Genomic DNA, 20,504 nt, shown 5'->3' on the forward strand with positions numbered 1-20,504 from the left:
ATTGGGAAAAATAATATCTTCAAATAAAAACTACGCAGAAGCATTGTGTGAAACTTATTTCTGATATGTTCATTGAGCTAACAGAGTTAAACCATACTTTTGATTGCGCAGTTCTGAACACTCTTTCTGTAGAAAATGCAAGTGGACATTCAGAGCGCTAAGAGGGTAATAGTGGAAAAAGGAATATATTCAAATATAAACTACACAGTAGCATTCTGTGAAAATTCTTTCTGTTCTGTGCATTCAACTAACAGAGTTGAACCTTACTTTTGATTGAGCCGTTCTGAAACACTCTTTCTGTAGAAACTGCAATTGGACATGCTAAGCGCTAAGAGGCCTACATTGGGAAAAAGAATATCTTCAAATAAAAACTACACAGATGCATTCTGTGAAACTTATTTCTGATCTGTAAATTCAGTTAACAGAGATAAAACATATTTTTGATTGAGCAGTTATGAAACACACTTTTTGTAGAAAATGCAAGTGGAGATTCGGAGCGCTAAGAGGGTAATAGTGGAAAAAGGAATGCCTTCAAATATAAACTACACAGAATCATTCGGTGAAACTTCTTTCTGATCTGTGCATTCAGCTAACAGAGTTAAACCATACGTTTGATTGAGCAGATCTGAACACTCTTTCTGTAGAAAATGCAACTGGACATTTGGAGCGCTAAGAGCGTAGTAGTGGAAAAAGGAATATATTCAAATATAAACTACACAGAAGCATTCTGTGAAACTTCTTTCTGATCTGAGCATTCAGCTAACAGAGTTAAACCATACTTTTGATTAAGCAGTTTTGAAACACTCTGTCTGTAGAAAATGCAACTGGACATTCGTAGCGCTAAGTGGGTAATAGTGGAAAAAAGAATATGTTCAAATATAAACTACACAGAAGCATTGTATGAAACTTCTTTCTGTTCTGTGCATTCAACTAACAGGGTTGAACCTTATTTTTGATTGAGCCGTTCTGAAACACTCTTTCTGTAGAAACTGCAATTGGACATTCTGAGCGCTAAGAGGCCTATATTGGGAAAAAGAATGTCTACAAATAAAAACTACACAGAAGAATTGTGTGAAACTTCTTTCTGTTCTGTTTGTTCAACAAAAAGAGTTGAACCTTAGTTTTGATTGAGCCGTTCTGAAACACTCTTTCTGTAGAAAATGCAAGTGGAGATTCGGAGCGCTAAGAGGGTAATAGTGGAAAAAGGAATGTCTTCAAATATAAACTACACAGAATCCTTCGGTGAAACTTCTTTCTGATCTGTGCATTCAGCTAACAGAGTTAAACCATACTTTTGATTGAGCAGATCTGAACACTCTTTCTGTGGAAAATGCAACTGGACATTTGGAGCGCTAAGAGAGTAGTAGTGGAAAAAGGAATATATTCAAATATAAACTACACAGAAGCATTCTGTGAAACTTCTTTCTGATCTGAGCATTCAGCTAACAGAGTTAAACCATACTTTTGATTGAGCAGTTTTGAAACACTCTGTCTGTAGAAAATGCAACTGGACATTCGTAGCGCTAAGTGGGTAATAGTGGAAAAAAGAATATGTTCAAATATAAACTACACAGAAGCATTGTATGAAACTTCTTTCTGTTCTGTGCATTCAACTAACAGAGTTGAACCTTACTTTTGATTGAGCCTTTCTGAAACACTCTTTCTGTAGAAACTGCAATTGGACATTCTGAGCGCTAAGAGGCCTATATTGGGAAAAATATTATCTTCAAATAAAAACTACACAGAAGCATTGTGTGAAACTTATTTCTGATATGTTCATTGAGCTAACAGAGTTAAACCATACTTTTGATTGCGCAGTTCTGAACACTCTTTCTGTAGAAAATGCAAGTGGACATTCAGAGCGCTAAGAGGGTAATAGTGGAAAAAGGAATATATTCAAATATAAACTACACAGTAGCATTCTGTGAAAATTCTTTCTGTTCTGTGCATTCAACTAACAGAGTTGAACCTTACTTTTGATTGAGCCGTTCTGAAACACTCTTTCTGTAGAAACTGCAATTGGACATGCTAAGCGCTAAGAGGCCTACATTGGGAAAAAGAATATCTTCAAATAAAAACTACACAGATGCATTCTGTGAAACTTATTTCTGATCTGTAAATTCAGTTAACAGAGATAAAACATATTTTTGATTGAGCAGTTATGAAACACACTTTTTGTAGAAAATGCAAGTGGAGATTCGGAGCGCTAAGAGGGTAATAGTGGAAAAAGGAATGTCTTCAAATATAAACTACACAGAATCATTCGGTGAAACTTCTTTCTGATCTGTGCATTCAGCTAACAGAGTTAAACCATACTTTTGATTGAGCAGATCTGAACACTCTTTCTGTAGAAAATGCAACTGGACATTTGGAGCGCTAAGAGCGTAGTAGTGGAAAAAGGAATATATTCAAATATAAACTACAGAGAAGCATTCTGTGAAACTTCTTTCTGATCTGAGCATTCAGCTAACAGAGTTAAACCATACTTTTGATTAAGCAGTTTTGAAACACTCTGTCTGTAGAAAATGCAACTGGACATTCGTAGCGCTAAGTGGGTAATAGTGGAAAAAAGAATATGTTCAAATATAAAATACACAGAAGCATTGTATGAAACTTCTTTCTGTTCTGTGCATTCAACTAACAGAGTTGAACCTTACTTTTGATTGAGCCTTTCTGAAACACTCTTTCTGTAGAAACTGCAATTGGACATTCTGAGCGCTAAGAGGCCTATATTGGGAAAAAGAATGTCTACAAATAAAAACTACACAGAAGAATTGTGTGAAACTTCTTTCTGTTCTGTTTGTTCAACTAAAAGAGTTGAACCTTAGTTTTGATTGAGCCGTTCTGAAACACTCTTTCTGTAGAAAATGCAAGTGGAGATTCGGAGCGCTAAGAGGGTAATAGTGGAAAAAGGAATGTCTCCAAATATAAACTACACAGAATCATTCTGTGAAACATCTTTCTGATCTGTGCATTCAGCTAACAGAGTTAAACCATTCTTTTGGTTGAGCAGATCTGAACACTCTTTCTGTAGAAAATGCAATTGGACATTTGGAGCGCTAAGAGAGTAGTAGTGGAAAAAGGAATATATTCAAATATAAACTACACAGAAGCATTCTGTGAAACTTCTTTCTGATCTGAGCATTCAGCTAACAGAGTTAAACCATACTTTTGATTGAGCAGTTTTGAAACACTCTGTCTGTAGAAAATGCAACTGGACATTCGTAGCGCTAAGTGGGTAATAGTGGAAAAAAGAATATGTTCAAATATAAACTACACAGAAGCATTGTATGAAACTTCTTTCTGTTCTGTGCATTCAACTAACAGAGTTGAACCTTACTTTTGATTGAGCCGTGCTGAAACACTCTTTCTGTAGAAACTGCAATTGGACATTCTGAGCGCTAAGAGGCCTATATTGGGAAAAAGAATGTCTACAAAAAAAACTACACAGAAGAATTGTGTGAAACTTCTTTATGTTCTGTTTGTTCAACTAAAAGAGTTGAACCTTAGTTTTGATTGAGCCGTTCTGAAACACTCTTTCTGTAGAAAATGCAAGTGTAGTTTCGGAGCGCTAAGAGGGTAATAGTGGAAAAAGCAATGTCTCCAAATATAAACTACACAGAATCATTCTGTGAAACTTCTTTCTGATCTGTGCATTCAGCTAACAGAGTTAAACCATACTTTTGATTGAGCAGATCTGAACACTCTTTCTGTAGAAAATGCAACTGGACATTTGGAGCGCTAAGAGAGTAGTAGTGGAAAAAGGAATATATTCAAATATAAACTACACAGAAGCATTCTGTGAAACTTCTTTCTGATCTGAGCATTCAGCTAACAGAGTTAAACCATACTTTTGATTGAGCCTTTCTGAAACACTCTTTCTGTAGAAACTGCAATTGGACATTCTGAGCGCTAAGAGGCCTATATTGGGAAAAATAATATCTTCAAATAAAAACTACACAGAAGCATTGTGTGAAACTTATTTCTGATATGTTCATTATGCTAACAGAATTAAACCATACTTTTGATTGCGCAGTTCTGAACACTCTTTCTGTAGAAAATGCAAGTGGACGTTCGGAGCGCTAAGAGGGTAATAGTGGAAAAAGGAATATATTCAAATATAAACTACACAGTAGCATTCTGTGAAAATTCTTTCTGTTCTGTGCATTCAACTAACAGAGTTGAACCTTACTTTTGATTGAGCCGTTCTGAAACACTCTTTCTGGAGAAACTGCAATTGGACATGCTAAGCGCTAAGAGGCCTACATTGGGAAAAAGAATATCTTCAAATAAAACCTACACAGATGCATTCTGTGAAACTTATTTCTGATCTGTAAATTCAGTTAACAGAGATAAAACATATTTTTGATTGAGCAGTTATGAAACACTCTTTTTGTAGAAAATGCAAGTGGAGATTCGGAGCGCTAAGAGGGTAATAGTGGAAAAAGGAATGTCTTCAAATATAAACTACACAGAATCATTCGGTGAAACTTCTTTCTGATCTGTGCATTCAGCTAACAGAGTTAAACCATACTTTTGATTGAGCAGATCTGAACACTCTTTCTGTAGAAAATGCAACTGGACATTTGGAGCGCTAAGAGCGTAGTAGTGGAAAAAGGAATATATTAAAATATAAACTACCAGAAGCATTCTGTGAAACTTCTTTCTGATCTGAGCATTCAGCTAACAGAGTTAAACCATACTTTGGATTGAGCAGTTTTGAAACACTCTGTCTGTAGAAAATGCAACTGCACATTCGTAGCGCTAAGTGGGTAATAGTGGAAAAAAGAATATGTTCAAATATAAAATACACAGAAGCATTGTATGAAACTTATTTCTGTTCTGTGCATTCAACTAACAGAGTTGAACCTTACTTTTGATTGAGCCGTTCTGAAACACTCCTTCTGTAGAAACTGCAATTGGACATTCTGAGCGCTAAGAGGCCTATATTGGGAAAAAGAATGTCTACAAATAAAAACTACACAGAAGAATTGTGTGAAACTTCTTTCTGTTCTGTTTGTTCAACTAAAAGAGTTGAACCTTAGTTTTGATTGAGCCGTTCTGAAACACTCTTTCTGTAGAAAATGCAAGTGGAGATTCGGAGCGCTAAGAGGGTAATAGTGGAAAAAGGAATGTCTCCAAATATAAACTACACAGAATCATTCTGTGAAACTTCTTTCTGATCTGTGCATTCAGCTAACAGAGTTAAACCATACTTTTGATTGAGCAGATCTGAACACTCTTTCTGTAGAAAATGCAACTGGACATTTGGAGCGCTAAGAGAGTAGTAGTGGAAAAAGGAATATATACAAATATAAACTACACAGAAGCATTCTGTGAAACTTCTTTCTGATCTGAGCATTCAGCTAACACAGTTAAACCATACTTTGATTGAGCAGTTTTGAAACACTCTGTCTGTAGAAAATGCAACTGGACATTCGTAGCGCTAAGTGGGTAATAGTGGAAAAAAGAATATGTTCAAATATAAACTACACAGAAGCATTGTATGAAACTTCTTTCTGTTCTGTGCATTCAACTAACAGAGTTGAACCTTACTTTTGATTGAGCCTTTCTGAAACACTCTTTCTGTAGAAACTGCAATTGGACATTCTGAGCGCTAAGAGGCCTCTATTGGGAAAAATAATATCTTCAAATAAAAACTACACAGAAGCATTGTGTGAAACTTATTTCTGATATGTTCATTGAGCTAACAGAGTTAAACCATACTTTTGATTGCGCAGTTCTGAACACTCTTTCTGTAGAAAATGCAAGTGGACATTCAGAGCGCTAAGAGGGTAATAGTGGAAAAAGGAATATATTCAAATATAAACTACACAGTAGCATTCTGTGAAAATTCTTTCTGTTCTGTGCATTCAACTAACAGAGTTGAACCTTACTTTTGATTGAGCCGTTCTGAAACACTCTTTCTGTAGAAACTGCAATTGGACATGCTAAGCGCTAAGAGGCCTACATTGGGAAAAAGAATATCTTCAAATAAAAACTACACAGATGCATTCTGTGAAACTTATTTCTGATCTGTAAATTCAGTTAACAGAGATAAAACATATTTTTGATTGAGCAGTTATGAAACACACTTTTTGTAGAAAATGCAAGTGGAGATTCGGAGCGCTAAGAGGGTAATAGTGGAAAAAGGAATGTCTTCAAATATAAACTACACAGAATCATTCGGTGAAACTTCTTTCTGATCTGTGCATTCAGCTAACAGAGTTAAACCATACTTTTGATTGAGCAGATCTGAACACTCTTTCTGTAGAAAATGCAACTGGACATTTGGAGCGCTAAGAGCGTAGTAGTGGAAAAAGGAATATATTCAAATATAAACTACAGAGAAGCATTCTGTGAAACTTCTTTCTGATCTGAGCATTCAGCTAACAGAGTTAAACCATACTTTTGATTAAGCAGTTTTGAAACACTCTGTCTGTAGAAAATGCAACTGGACATTCGTAGCGCTAAGTGGGTAATAGTGGAAAAAAGAATATGTTCAAATATAAACTACACAGAAGCATTGTATGAAACTTCTTTCTGTTCTGTGCATTCAACTAACAGAGTTGAACCTTACTTTTGATTGAGCCTTTCTGAAACACTCTTTCTGTAGAAACTGCAATTGGACATTCTGAGCGCTAAGAGGCCTATATTGGGAAAAAGAATGTCTACAAATAAAAACTACACAGAAGAATTGTGTGAAACTTCTTTCTGTTCTGTTTGTTCAACTAAAAGAGTTGAACCTTAGTTTTGATTGAGCCGTTCTGAAACACTCTTTCTGTAGAAAATGCAAGTGGAGATTCGGAGCGCTAAGAGGGTAATAGTGGAAAAAGGAATGTCTCCAAATATAAACTACACAGAATCATTCTGTGAAACATCTTTCTGATCTGTGCATTCAGCTAACAGAGTTAAACCATTCTTTTGGTTGAGCAGATCTGAACACTCTTTCTGTAGAAAATGCAACTGGACATTTGGAGCGCTAAGAGAGTAGTAGTGGAAAAAGGAATATATTCAAATATAAACTACACAGAAGCATTCTGTGAAACTTCTTTCTGATCTGAGCATTCAGCTAACAGAGTTAAACCATACTTTTGATTGAGCAGTTTTGAAACACTCTGTCTGTAGAAAATGCAACTGGACATTCGTAGCGCTAAGTGGGTAATAGTGGAAAAAAGAATATGTTCAAATATAAACTACACAGAAGCATTGTATGAAACTTCTTTCTGTTCTGTGCATTCAACTAACAGAGTTGAACCTTACTTTTGATTGAGCCGTGCTGAAACACTCTTTCTGTAGAAACTGCAATTGGACATTCTGAGCGCTAAGAGGCCTATATTGGGAAAAAGAATGTCTACAAAAAAAACTACACAGAAGAATTGTGTGAAACTTCTTTATGTTCTGTTTGTTCAACTAAAAGAGTTGAACCTTAGTTTTGATTGAGCCGTTCTGAAACACTCTTTCTGTAGAAAATGCAAGTGTAGTTTCGGAGCGCTAAGAGGGTAATAGTGGAAAAAGCAATGTCTCCAAATATAAACTACACAGAATCATTCTGTGAAACTTCTTTCTGATCTGTGCATTCAGCTAACAGAGTTAAACCATACTTTTGATTGAGCAGATCTGAACACTCTTTCTGTAGAAAATGCAACTGGACATTTGGAGCGCTAAGAGAGTAGTAGTGGAAAAAGGAATATATTCAAATATAAACTACACAGAAGCATTCTGTGAAACTTCTTTCTGATCTGAGCATTCAGCTAACAGAGTTAAACCATACTTTTGATTGAGCCTTTCTGAAACACTCTTTCTGTAGAAACTGCAATTGGACATTCTGAGCGCTAAGAGGCCTATATTGGGAAAAATAATATCTTCAAATAAAAACTACACAGAGGCATTGTGTGAAACTTATTTCTGATATGTTCATTATGCTAACAGAATTAAACCATACTTTTGATTGCGCAGTTCTGAACACTCTTTCTGTAGAAAATGCAAGTGGACGTTCGGAGCGCTAAGAGGGTAATAGTGGAAAAAGGAATATATTCAAATATAAACTACACAGTAGCATTCTGTGAAAATTCTTTCTGTTCTGTGCATTCAACTAACAGAGTTGAACCTTACTTTTGATTGAGCCGTTCTGAAACACTCTTTCTGGAGAAACTGCAATTGGACATGCTAAGCGCTAAGAGGCCTACATTGGGAAAAAGAATATCTTCAAATAAAACCTACACAGATGCATTCTGTGAAACTTATTTCTGATCTGTAAATTCAGTTAACAGAGATAAAACATATTTTTGATTGAGCAGTTATGAAACACTCTTTTTGTAGAAAATGCAAGTGGAGATTCGGAGCGCTAAGAGGGTAATAGTGGAAAAAGGAATGTCTTCAAATATAAACTACACAGAATCATTCGGTGAAACTTCTTTCTGATCTGTGCATTCAGCTAACAGAGTTAAACCATACTTTTGATTGAGCAGATCTGAACACTCTTTCTGTAGAAAATGCAACTGGACATTTGGAGCGCTAAGAGCGTAGTAGTGGAAAAAGGAATATATTAAAATATAAACTACCAGAAGCATTCTGTGAAACTTCTTTCTGATCTGAGCATTCAGCTAACAGAGTTAAACCATACTTTGGATTGAGCAGTTTTGAAACACTCTGTCTGTAGAAAATGCAACTGCACATTCGTAGCGCTAAGTGGGTAATAGTGGAAAAAAGAATATGTTCAAATATAAAATACACAGAAGCATTGTATGAAACTTATTTCTGTTCTGTGCATTCAACTAACAGAGTTGAACCTTACTTATGATTGAGCCGTTCTGAAACACTCCTTCTGTAGAAACTGCAATTGGACATTCTGAGCGCTAAGAGGCCTATATTGGGAAAAAGAATGTCTACAAATAAAAACTACACAGAAGAATTGTGTGAAACTTCTTTCTGTTCTGTTTGTTCAACTAAAAGAGTTGAACCTTAGTTTTGATTGAGCCGTTCTGAAACACTCTTTCTGTAGAAAATGCAAGTGGAGATTCGGAGCGCTAAGAGGGTAATAGTGGAAAAAGGAATGTCTCCAAATATAAACTACACAGAATCATTCTGTGAAACTTCTTTCTGATCTGTGCATTCAGCTAACAGTGTTAAACCATACTTTTGATTGAGCCGATCTGAACACTCTTTCTGTAGAAAATGCAACTGGACATTTGGAGCGCTAAGAGAGTAGTAGTGGAAAAAGGAATATATTCAAATATAAACTACACAGAAGCATTCTGTGAAACACCTTTCTGATCTGAGCATTCAGCTAACAGAGTTAAACCATACTTTTGATTGAGCCTTTCTGAAACACTCTTTCTGTAGAAACTGCAATAGGACATTCTGAGCGCTAAGAGGCCTATATTGGGAAAAAAAATATCTTCAAATAAAAACTACACGGAAGCATTGTGTGAAACTTATTTCTGATATGTTCATTAAGCTAACAGAGTTAAACCATACTTTTGATTGCGCAGTTCTGAACACGCTTTCTGTAGAAAATGCAACTGGACATTTGGAGCGCTAAGAGAGTAGTAGTGGAAAAAGGAATATATTCAAATATAAACTACACAGAATCATTCTGTGAAACTTCTTTCTGATCTGAGCATTCAGCTAACAGAGTTAAACCATACTTTTGATTGAGCAGATCTGAACACTCTTTCTGTAGAAAACGCAACTGGACATTTGGAGCGCTAAGAGCGTCGTAGTGGAAAAAGGAATATATACAAATATAAAATACACAGAAGCATTCTGTGTAACTTCTTTCTGATCTGAGCATTCAGCTAACAGAGTTAAACCATACTTTGGATTGAGCAGTTTTGAAACACTCTGTCTGTAGAAAATGCAAATGGACATTCGTAGCGCTAAGTGGGTAATAGTGGAAAAAAGAATATGTTCAAATATAAACTACACAGAAGCATTGTATGAAACTTCTTTCTGTTCTGTGCATTCAACTAACAGAGTTGAACCTTACTTTTGATTGAGCCGTTCTGAAACACTCTTTCTGTAGAAACTGCAATTGGACATTCTGAGCGCTAAGAGGCCTATATTGGGAAAAAGTATGTCTACAAATAAAAACTACACAGAAGAATTGTGTGAAACTTCTTTCTGTTCTGTTTGTTCAACTAACAGAGTTGAACCTTACTTTTGATTGAGCCTTTCTGAAACACTCTTTCTGTAGAAACTGCAATTGGACATTCTGAGCGCTAAGAGGCCTCTATTGGGAAAAATAATATCTTCAAATAAAAACTACACAGAAGCATTGTGTGAAACTTATTTCTGATATGTTCATTAAGCTAACTGAGTTAAACCATACTTTTGATTGCGCAGTTCTGAACACTCTTTCTGTAGAAAATGCAAGTGGACATTCGGAGCGCTAAGAGGGTAATAGTGGAAAAAGGAATATATTCAAATATAAACTACACAGTAGCATTCTGTGAAAATTCTTTCTGTTCTGTGCATTCAACTAACAGATTTGAACCTTACTTTTGATTGAGCCGTTCTGAAACACTCTTTCTGGAGAAACTGCAATTGGACATGCTAAGCGCTAAGAGGCCTACATTGGGAAAAAGAATATCTTCAAATAAAAACTACACAGATGCATTCTGTGAAACTTATTTCTGATCTGTAAATTCAGTTAACAGAGGTAAAACATATTTTTGATTGAGCAGTTATGAAACACTCTTTTTGTAGAAAATGCAAGAGGAGATTCGGAGCGCTAAGAGGGTAATAGTGGAAAAAGGAATGTCTCCAAATATAAACTACACAGAATCATTCGGTGAAACTTCTTTCTGATCTGTGCATTCAGCTAACAGAGTTAAACCATACTTTTGATTGAGCAGATCTGAACACTCTTTCTGTAGAAAAAGCAACTGGACATTTGGAGCGCTAAGAGCGTAGTAGTGGAAAAAGGAATATATACAAATATAAACTACACAGAAGCATTCTGTGTAACTTTTTCTGATCTGAGCATTCAGCTAACAGAGTTAAACCATACTTTGGATTGAGCAGTTTTGAAACACTCTGTCTGTAGAAAATGCAACTGGACATTCGTAGCGCTAAGTGGGTAATAGTGGAAAAAAGAATATGTTCAAATATAAACTACACAGAAGCATTGTATGAAACTTCTTTCTCTTCTGTGCATTCAACTAACAGAGTTGAAACTTACTTTTGATTGAGCCGTTCTGAAACACTCTTTCTGTAGAAACTGCAATTGGACATTCTGAGCGCTAGGAGGCCTATATTGGGAAAATGAATGTCTACAAATAAAAACTACACAGAAGAATTATGTGAAACTTCTTTCTGTTCTGTTTGTTCAACTAAAAGAGTTGAACCTTAGTTTTGATTGAGCCGTTCTGAAACACTCTTTCTGTACAAAATGCAAGTGGAGATTCGGAGCGCTAAGAGGGTAATAGTGGAAAAAGGAATGTCTCCAAATATAAACTACACAGAATCATTCGGTGAAACTTCTTTCTGATCTGTGCATTCAGCTAACAGAGTTAAACCATACTTTTGATTGAGCAGATCTGAACACTCTTTCTGTAGAAAATGCAACTGGACATTTGGAGCGCTAAGAGAGTAGTAGTGGAAAAAGGAATATATTCAAATATAAACTACACAGAAGCATTCTGTGAAACTTCTTTCTGATCTGAGCATTCAGCTAACAGATTTAAACCATACTTTTGATTGAGCAGTTTTGAAACACTCTGTCTGTAGAAAATGCAACTGGACATTCGTAGCGCTAAGTGGGTAATAGTGGAAAAAAGAATATGTTCAAATATAAACTACACAAAAGCATTGTATGAAACTTCTTTCTGTTCTGTGCATTCAACTAACAGAGTTGAACCTTACTTTTGATTGAGCCTTTCTGAAACACTCTTTCTGTAGAAACTGCAATTGGACATTCTGAGCGCTAAGAGGCCTATATTGGGAAAAAGAATATCTTCAAATAAAAACTACACAGAAGAATTGTGTGAAACTTCTTTCTGTTCTGTTTGTTCAACTAAAAGAGTTGAACCTTAGTTTTGATTGAGCCGTTCTGAAACACTCTTTCTGTAGAAAATGCAAGTGGAGATTCGGAGCGCTAAGAGGGTAATAGTGGAAAAAGGAATGTCTCCAAATATAAACTACACAGAATCATTCGGTGAAACTTCTTTCTGATCTGTGCATTCAGCTAACAGAGTTAAACCAAACTTTTGATTGAGCAGATCTGAACTCTCTTTCTGTAGAAAATGCAACTGGACATTTGGAGCGCTAAGAGAGTTGTAGTGGAAAAAGGAATATATTCAAATATAAACTACACAGAAACATTCTGTGAAACTTCTTTCTGATCTGAGCATTCAGCTAACAGAGTTAAACCATACTTTTGATTGAGCAGTTTTGAAACACTCTGTCTGTAGAAAATGCAACTGGACATTCGAAGGGCTAAGTGGGTAATAGTGGAAAAAAGAATATGTTCAAATATAAACTACACAGAAGCATTGTATGAAACTTCTTTCTGTTCTGTGCATTCAACTAACAGAGTTGAACCTTACTTTTGATTGAGCCTTTCTGAAACACTCTTTCTGTAGAAACTGCAATTGGACATTCTGAGCGCTAAGAGGCCTCTATTGGGAAAAATAATATCTTCAAATAAAAACTACACAGAAGCATTGTGTGAAACTTATTTCTGATATGTTCATTAAGCTAACAGAGTTAAACCATACTTTTGATTGCGCAGTTCTGAACACTCTTTCTGTAGAAAATGCAAGTGGACATTCGGAGCGCTAAGAGGGTAATAGTGGAAAAAGGAATATATTCAAATATAAACTACACAGTAGCATTCTGTGAAAATTCTTTCTGTTCTGTGCATTCAACTAACAGAGTTGAACCTTACTTTTGATTGAGCCGTTCTGAAACACTCTTTCTGTAGAAACTGCAATTGGACATGCTAAGCGCTAAGAGGCCTACATTGGGAAAAAGAATATCTTCAAATAAAAACTACACAGATGCATTCTGTGAAACTTATTTCTGATCTGTAAATTCAGTTAACGGAGATAAAACATATTTTTGATTGAGCAGTTATGAAACACTCTTTTTGTAGAAAATGCAAGTGGAGATTCGGAGCGCTAAGGGGGTAATAGTGGAAAAAGGAATGTCTTCAAATATAAACTACACAGAATCATTCGGTGAAACTTCTTTCGGATCTGTGCATTCAGCTAACACAGTTAAACCATACTTTTGATTGAGCAGATCTGAACACTCTTTCTGTAGAAAATGCAACTGGACATTTGGAGCGCTAAGAGCGTAGTAGTGGAAAAAGGAATATATTCAAATATAAACTACACAGAAGCATTCTGTGAAACTTCTTTCTGATCTGAGCATTCAGCTAACAGAGTTAAACCATACTTTTGATTGAGCAGTTTTGAAACACTCTGTCTGTAGAAAATGCAACTGGACATTCGTAGCGCTAAGTGGGTAATAGTGGAAAAAAAATATGTTCAAATATAAACTACACAGAAGCATTGTATGAAACTTCTTTCTGTTCTGTGCATTCAACTAACAGAGTTGAACCTTACTTTTGATTGAGCCGTTCTGAAACACTCTTTCTGTAAAAACTGCAATTGGACATTCTGAGCGCTAAGAGGCCTATATTGGGAAAAAGAATGTCTACAAATAAAAACTACACAGAAAAATCGTGTGAAACTTCTTTCTGTTCTGTTTGTTCAACTAAAAGAGTTGAACCTTAGTTTTGATTGAGCCGTTCTGAAACACTCTTTCTGTAGAAAATGCAAGTGGAGATTCGGAGCACTAAGAAGGTAATAGTGGAAAAAGCAATGTCTCCAAATATAAACTACACAGAATAATTCTGTGAAACTTCTTTCTGATCTGTGCATTCAGCTAACAGAGTTAAACCATACTTTTGATTGAGCAGATCTCAACACTCTTTCTGTAGAAAATGCAACTGGACATTTGGAGCGATAAGAGAGTAGTAGTGGAGAAAGGAATATATTCAAATATAAACTACACAGAAGCATTCTGTGAAACTTCTTTCTGATCTGAGCATTCAGCTAACAGAGTTAAACCATACTTTTGATTGAACAGTTTTGAAACACTCTGTCTGTAGAAAATGCAACTGGACATTCGTAGCGCTAAGTGGGTAATAGTGGAAAAAAGAATATGTTCAAATATAAACTACACAGAAGCATTGTATGAAATTTCTTTCTGTTCTGTGCATTCAACTAACAGAGTTGAACCTTACTTTTGATTGAGCCGTTCTGAAACACTCTTTCTGTAGAAACTGCAATTGGACATGCTAAGCGCTAAGAGGCCTACATTGGGAAAAAGAATATCTTCAAATAAAAACTACACAGATGCATTCTGTGAAACTTATTTCTGATCTGTAAATTCAGTTAACAGAGATAAAACATATTTTTGATTGAGCAGTTATGAAACACTCTTTTTGTAGAAAATGCAAGTGGAGATTCGGAGCGCTAAGAGGGTAATAGTGGAAAAAGGAATGTCTTCAAATATAAACTACACAGAATCATTCGGTGAAACTACTTTCTGATCTGTGCATTCAGCTAACAGAGTTAAACCATACTTTTGATTGAGCAGTTTTGAAAAACTCTGTCTGTAGAAAATGCAACTGGACATTCGTAGCGCTAAGTGGGTAATAGTGGAAAAAAGAATATGTTCAAATATAAACTACACAGAAGCATTGTATGAAACTACTTTCTGTTCTGTGCATTCAACTAACAGGGTTGAACCTTACTTTTGAATGAGCCGTTCTGAAACACTCTTTCTGTAGAAACTGCAATTGGACATTCTGAGCGCTAAGAGGCCTATATTGGGAAAAAGAAAGTCTACAAATAAAAACTACACAGAAGAATTGTGTGAAACTTCTTTCTGTTCTGTTTGTTCAACTAAAAGAGTTGAACCTTAGTTTTGATTGAGCCGTTCTGAAACACTCTTTCTGTAGAAAATGCAAGTGGAGATTCGGAGCGCTAAGAGGGTAATAGTGGAAAAAGGAATGTCTCCAAATATAAACTACACAGAATCATTCTGTGAAACTTCTTTCTGATCTGTGCATTCAGCTAACAGAGTTAAACCATACTTTTGATTGAGCAGATCTGAACACTCTTTCTGTGGAAAATGCAACTGGACATTTGGAGCGCTAAGAGCGTAGTAGTGGAAAAAGGAATATATTCAAATATAAACTACACAGAAGCATTCTGTGAAACTTCTTTCTGATCTGAGCATTCAGCTAACAGAGTTAAACCATAGTTTGATTGAGCAGTTTTGAAACACTCTGTCTGTAGAAAATGCAACTGGACATTCGTAGCGCTAAGTGGGTAATAGTGGAAAAAAGAATATGTTCAAATATAAACTACACAGAAGCATTGTATGAAACTTCTTTCTGTTCTGTGCATTCAACTAACAGAGTTGAACCTTACTTTTGATTGAGCCTTTCTGAAACACTCTTTCTGTAGAAACTGCAATTGGACATTCTGAGCGCTAAGAGGCCTATATTGGGAAAAATAATATCTTCAAATAAAAACTACACAGAAGCATTGTGTGAAACTTATTTCTGATATGTTCATTAAGCTAACAGAGTTAAACCATACTTTTGATTGCGCAGTTCTGAACACTCTTTCTGTAGAAAATGCAAGTGGACATTCGGAGCGCTAAGAGGGTAATAGTGGAAAAAGGAATATATTCTAATATAAACTACAGAGTAGCATTCTGTGGAAATTCTTTCTGTTCTGTGCATTCAACTAACAGAGTTGAACCTTACTTTTGATTGAGCCGTTCTGAAACACTCTTTCTGTAGAAACTGCAATTGGACATGCTAAGCGCTAAGAGGCCTACATTGGGAAAAAGAATATCTTCAAATAAAAACTACACAGATGCATTCTGTGAAACTTATTTCTGATCTGTAAATTCAGTTAACAGAGGTAAAACATATTTTTGATTGAGCAGTTATGAAACACTCTTTTTGTAGAAAATGCAAGTGGAGATTCGGAGCGCTAAGAGGGTAATAGTGGAAAAAGGAATGTCTTCAAATATAAACTACACAGAATCATTCGGTGAAACTTCTTTCTGATCTGTGCATTCAGCTAACAGAGTTAAACTATACTTTTGATTGAGCAGATCTGAACACTCTTTCTGTAGAAAATGCAACTGGACATTTGGAGCGCTAAGAGCGTAGTAGTGGAAAAAGGAATATATTCAAATATAAACTACACAGAAGCATTCTGTGAAACTTCTTTCTGATCTGAGCATTCAGCTAACAGAGTTAAACCATACTTTTGATTGAGCAGTTTTGAAACACTCTGTCTGTAGAAAATGCAACTGGACATTCGTAGCGCTAAGTGGGTAATAGTGGAAAAAAGAGTATGTTCAAATATAAACTACACAGAAGCATTGTATGAAACTTCTTTCTGTTCTGTGCATTCATCTAACAGAGTTGAACCTTACTTTTGATTGAGCCATTCTGAAACACTCTTTCCGTAGAAACTGCAATTGGACATTCTGAGCGCTAAGAGGCCTATATTGGGAAAAATAATATCTTCAAATAAAAACTACACAGAAGCATTGTGTGAAACTTATTTCTGATATGTTCATTAAGCTAACAGAGTTAAACCATACTTTTGATTGCGCAGTTCTGAACACTCTTTCTGTAGAAAATGCAAGTGGACATTCGGAGCGCTAAGAGGGTAATAGTGGAAAAAGGAATATATTCAAATATAAACTACACAGTAGCATTCTGTGAACCTCCTTTCTGTTCTGTGCATTCAACTACCAGGGTTGAACCTTACTTTTGATTATGCCGTTCTGAAACACTCTTTCTGTAGAAACTGCAATTGGACATTCTGAGCGCTAAGAGGCCTATATTGGGAAAAAGAATATCTACAAATAAAAACTACACAGATGCATTCTGTGAAACTTATTTCTGATTTGTAAATTCAGTTAACAGAGATAAAACATATTTTTGATTGAGCAGTTATGAAACACTCTTTTTGTAGAAAATGCAAGTGGAGATTCGGAGCGCTAAGAGGGTAATAGTGGAAAAAGGAATGTCTTCAAATATAAACTACACAGAATCATTCGGTGAAACTTCTTTCTGATCTGTGCATTCAGCTAACAGAGTTAAACCATACTTTTGATTGAGCAGATCTGAACACTCTTTCTGTAGAAAATGCAACTGGACATTTGGAGCGCTAAGAGCGTAGTAGTGGAAAAAGGAATATATTCAAATATAAACTACACAGAAGCATTCTGTGAAACTTCTTTCTGATCTGAGCATTCAGCTAACAGAGTTAAACCATACTTTTGATTAAGCAGTTTTGAAACACTCTGTCTGTAGAAAATGCAACTGGACATTCGTAGCCCTAAGTGGGTAATAGTGGAAAAAAGAATATGTTCAAATATAAACTACACAGAAGCATTGTATGAAACTTCTTTCTGTTCTGTGCATTCAAATAACAGGGTTGAACCTTACTTTTGATTGAGCCGTTCTGAAACACTCTTTCTGTAGAAACTGCAATTGGACATTCTGAGCGCTAAGAGGCCTATATTGGGAAAAAGAATGTCTACAAATAAAAACTACACAGAAGAATTGTGTGAAACTACTTTCTGTTCTGTTTGTTCAACTAAAAGAGTTGAACCTTAGTTTTGATTGAGCCGTTCTGAAACACTCTTTCTGTAGAAAATGCAAGTGGAGATTCGGAGCGCTAAGAGGGTAATAGTGGAAAAAGGAATGTCTTCAAATATAAACTACACAGAATCATTCGGTGAAACTTCTTTCTGATCTGTGCATTCAGCTAACAGAGTTAAACCATACTTTTGATTGAGCAGATCTGAACACTCTTTCTGTGGAAAATGCAACTGGACATTTGGAGCGCTAAGAGCGTAGTAGTGGAAAAAGGAATATATTCAAATATAAACTACACAGAAGCATTCTGTGAAACTTCTTTCTGATCTGAGCATTCAGCTAACACAGTTAAACCATAGTTTGATTGAGCAGTTTTGAAACACTCTGTCTGTAGAAAATGCAACTGGACATTCGTAGCGCTAAGTGGGTAATAGTGGAAAAAAGAATATGTTCAAATATAAACTACACAGAAGCATTGTATGAAACTTCTTTCTGTTCTGTGCATTCAACTAACAGAGTTGAACCTTACTTTTGATTGAGCCTTTCTGAAACACTCTTTCTGTAGAAACTGCAATTGGACATTCTGAGCGCTAAGAGGCCTATATTGGGAAAAATAATATCTTCAAATAAAAACTACACAGAAGCATTGTGTGAAACTTATTTCTGATATGTTCATTAAGCTAACAGAGTTAAACCATACTTTTGATTGCGCAGTTCTGAACACTCTTTCTGTAGAAAATGCAAGTGGACATTCGGAGCGCTAAGAGGGTAATAGTGGAAAAAGTAATATATTCAAATATAAACTACACAGTAGCATTCTGTGAAAATTCTTTCTGTTCTGTGCATTCAACTAACAGAGTTGAACCTTACTTTTGATTGAGCCGTTCTGAAACACTCTTTCTGTAGGAACTGCAATTGGACATGCTAAGCACTAAGAGGCCTACATTGGGAAAAAGAATATCTTCAAATAAAAACTACACAGATGCATTCTCTGAAACTTATTTCTGATCTGTAAATTTAGTTAACAGAGATAAAACATATTTTTGATTGAGCAGTTATGAAACACTCTTTTTGTAGAAAATGCAAGTGGAGATTCGGAGCGCTAAGAGGGTAATAGTGGAAAAAGGAATGTCTTCAAATATAAACTACACAGAATCATTCGGTGAAACTTCTTTCTGATCTGTGCAAAGCTAACAGAGTTAAACCATACTTTTGATTGAGCAGATCTGAACACTCTTTCTGTAGAAAATGCAACTGGACATTTGGAGCGCTAAGAGCGTAGTAGTGGAAAAAGGAATATATTCAAATATAAACTAAACAGAAGCATTCTGTGAAACTTCTTTCTTATCTGAGCATTCAGCTAACAGAGTTAAACCATATTTTTGATTGAGCAGTTTTGAAACACTCTGTCTGTAGAAAATGCAACTGGACATTCGTAGCGCTAAGTGGGTAATAGTGGAAAAAAGAATATGTTCAAATATAAACTACACAGAAGCATTGTATGAAACTTCTTTCTGTTCTGTGCATTCAACTAACAGAGTTGAACCTTACTTTTGATTGAGCCTTTCTGAAACACTCTTTCTGTAGAAACTGCAATTGGACATTCTGAGCGCTAAGAGGCCTATATTGGGAAAAATAATATCTTCAAATAAAAACTACACAGAAGCATTGTGTGAAACTTATTTCTGATATGTTCATTAAGCTAACAGAGTTAAACCATACTTTTGATTGCGCAGTTCTGAACACTCTTTCTGTAGAAAATGCAAGTGGACATTCGGAGCGCTAAGAGGGTAATAGTGGAAAAAGTAATATATTCAAATATAAACTACACAGTAGCATTCTGTGAAAATTCTTTCTGTTCTGTGCATTCAACTAACAGAGTTGAACCTTACTTTTGATTGAGCCGTTCTGAAACACTCTTTCTGTAGGAACTGCAATTGGACATGCTAAGCGCTAAGAGGCCTACATTGGGAAAAAGAATATCTTCAAATAAAAACTACACAGATGCATTCTCTGAAACTTATTTCTGATCTGTAAATTTAGTTAACAGAGATAAAACATATTTTTGATTGAGCAGTTATGAAACACTCTTTTTGTAGAAAATGCAAGTGGAGATTCGGAGCGCTAAGAGGGTAATAGTGGAAAAAGGAATGTCTTCAAATATAAACTACACAGAATCATTCGGTGAAACTTCTTTCTGATCTGTGCATTCAGCTAACAGAGTTAAACCATACTTTTGATTGAGCAGATCTGAACACTCTTTCTGTAGAAAATGCAACTGGACATTTGGAGCGCTAAGAGCGTAGTAGTGGAAAAAGGAATATATTCAAATATAAACTAAACAGAAGCATTCTGTGAAACTTCTTTCTTATCTGAGCATTCAGCTAACAGAGTTAAACCATATTTTTGATTGAGCAGTTTTGAAACACTCTGTCTGTAGAAAATGCAACTGGACATTCGTAGCGCTAAGTGGGTAATAGCGGAAAAAAGAATATGTTCAAATATAAACTACACAGAAGCATTGTATGAAACTTCTTTCTGTTCTGTGCATTCAACTAACAGAGTTGAACCTTACTTTGATTGAGCCATTCTGAAACACTCTTTCCGTAGAAACTGCAATTGGACATTCTGAGCGCTAAGAGGCCTATATTGGGAAAAATAATATCTTCAAATAAAAACTACACAGAAGCATTGTGTGAAACTTATTTCTGATATGTTCATTAAGATAACAGAGTTAAACCATACTTTTGATTGCGCAGTTCTGAACACTCTTTCTGTAGAAAATGCAAGTGGACATTCGGAGCGCTAAGAGGGTAATAGTGGAAAAAGGAATATATTCAAATATAAACTA

The sequence above is a fragment of the Symphalangus syndactylus genome, chromosome 9 (assembly GCF_028878055.3).
Source record: "Symphalangus syndactylus isolate Jambi chromosome 9, NHGRI_mSymSyn1-v2.1_pri, whole genome shotgun sequence".
In the NCBI taxonomy this organism is placed as follows: domain Eukaryota; kingdom Metazoa; phylum Chordata; class Mammalia; order Primates; family Hylobatidae; genus Symphalangus; species Symphalangus syndactylus.